Consider the following 2,306-nt stretch of genomic DNA (forward strand, 5'->3'; position numbering starts at 1 on the left):
AGAAACGCCCAATTACAGACCAGACAAGAAGTTGGTCACTCAGGGGAGATGACCTACAGAAAAAAACAAACAAACAAAAAAACACTTTTGTTATAAGAGGAAGAGGGTTAAAGGGGGCTCAAGAAGAGGGGAACACTCTTTTTATCCTGGCTCGACGCACTTATTGTGAACGAGGTCCCCATCCCATTGTGCAGATTATTTTTTTTTTAATCATTAACAATGACTTTATTCTCTAGCAGGTCATTTTTCTACTGCTTCAGTATTTTCCTCTAAGAAAACACAAGTTTTAGAACTGGATCACTTGACCCTTTCTCTTCTTGTCGCCTCCCAGTTCAAAATGCTTGCATCTCTTAATGGCCAGCATCCTCTTAGATCTGCAGTTGGTCCCAACACACTCAAGCCTGAGCACAATCTTCTTTGTGGTTTTGGCCTTCTTTAGGAAAAATTGGCTTTGTCTGCCCGCCGTAGCCACTCTGCTTCCGGTCGTAGCGCCGCTTTCCTTGGGCATACAGGGAATCCTTGCCCTTCTTATTCTGGGTCACTTTGTGAGGCTGGTGCTTGCCACATTTCTTACAGAGAGTCCTTCCGGTTTTAGGTACGTTGACCATCTTTGCAGCAGAAGTGTCTGCGATGAAAATGATCCCCGCCTCAACCGCACACGGCGAACAGGAAAGGGACGAACCACAGATTATGTTTCAAGGTTAGGTCTATGTTATCGGTCTAAGCCATCACTTTGTTGTGTTTCGTCATCATTGAGCTCAATCAGAGCCTGGGTTTCTCTGCAGGACCGATACACTATCCAGGCCTTGGCCTGGCTCTTCTCTGTAGTCACACTGTGACTGTTTGGCTTTAATTCCTGTGCTCGCCTTTGTTTGCTTCTGTGTGTCTTAATCTCATGTTTGCTCTGGTTTTCCCGGCTACCACTGCGCTGGGATCTAGCCTGAAGTTCTCTCCCTCCGGTCTTAAGTGCAGCCACCGGAAGCAGAGATTTTTGCCAGCTTCCCTGTTCACACAGCCCACCACTGCCCCCACCTGTTCTCGGGTGGAATTCACTAGCTATTACTATTGGAGCAGAATGTGGGAGTGCTCACAGGAGTGAAGCAATTTCCCCAGATTTACAAAAGTAGTCAATTCTAAAATTGGATAGAACTCAAAACTTTGAACTCTTCCTACTAAACATGCTAATTCTATCTACCGTGGTGGGGGCATAGTAAATGTGCAACTGACAAGTTCTAAGGATTTCCCCCTCTTTCACTCTCTCCACCTATCTTTGTTATCAGCACTCAGGAAGATCAAGCACATACAAAGGTACTCGTCAGAATTTTAAAAATGAATCTCTACTTCTAAAACATAAACCAAAATATTTATTGAATTTTTGCCTGCACATATGCATGTGTACCGTCTGTGTGCCCCTTGAGGTCAGAATCCCCTGAGATTGCAGTGGCTGACATCGTAAGGGCCCTGAGTCAAAGCTGATTCATGTTTATGTTAAGATATATTAACTGCAAATGCAGTTTGATAAACCATGGTCTCTTTTAAGTCAACTCTCTCAAATAAAAATTAATTCATATGCATGTATTAAAAAAGAATTATTTCAGAACTGTAAAACAAATGTGTTCTCACTAAAGTTTCCTTTTAGCCAATATGATATTTTATGCAAATACATTATTTATATTGACATGTATGGTATTTTTTATAGATCTTGCTTTAGCCTCCAGAGTAGTTTAATAGAAGCTTTTGTACTTTTTAATTTTCCAAATTTTAAATAAAATCTCTCAGTAATTTTTAAAAGTAAGAAGGAGATTCAAATGTTCAATAATAATTGTTATAATTAGAAATCCTTGCCAGGCATGATGGCATACACCTTTAATCTTGGCACTCAGGAGACAGAGGCAGGTGGCTCTCTGTGAAGTCAAGCTCAACCTGATCTATATAGTTAATGAGTTCCACGACAACCAGAGGTACTTAGTGAGATCCTTCTAAAAAACAACAAAAAAAAAAAGTTCCCTCTATGTGGTACCAGGGGATAAAACTTAGGTCCTTCAGAATGCTAAGCAAGCACTTAGGGACATCCTGGTTAAATTCTAAATTAAAAACTAATGAATGTTGTTCACTGTTCTATAGAGAAGAAAACAAAACTATATCAGCGTCAACTTCAAAAATCAATAAACTCTTACTTTGAAGCAGGTTTTTACAGTTCACCCTTGAGTCTGTGTGACTTGAGCTTAGGGCTCAAACAGCATGAGCACTGGGGTAGCAACTTACTTAAGCTAAGAGCAAGAGGTAATGGAAGGAAAATCTATGAT

The 2,306-nt window shown here is 40.6% G+C and overlaps 1 pseudogene; it reads right to left on the minus strand.

Moving 5' to 3' along the window:
* Positions 1-230: 230 nt before the first annotated feature.
* On the minus strand, positions 231-623 carry Rpl36a-ps20 (ribosomal protein L36A, pseudogene 20; annotated as a pseudogene).
* Between the last annotated feature and the right edge of the window lie 1,683 nt (positions 624-2,306).

Source organism: Rattus norvegicus, chromosome 6, assembly GCF_021556685.1.
Source record: "Rattus norvegicus strain SHRSP/BbbUtx chromosome 6, alternate assembly SHRSP_T2T, whole genome shotgun sequence".
Classification (NCBI taxonomy): Eukaryota; Metazoa; Chordata; class Mammalia; order Rodentia; family Muridae; genus Rattus; species Rattus norvegicus.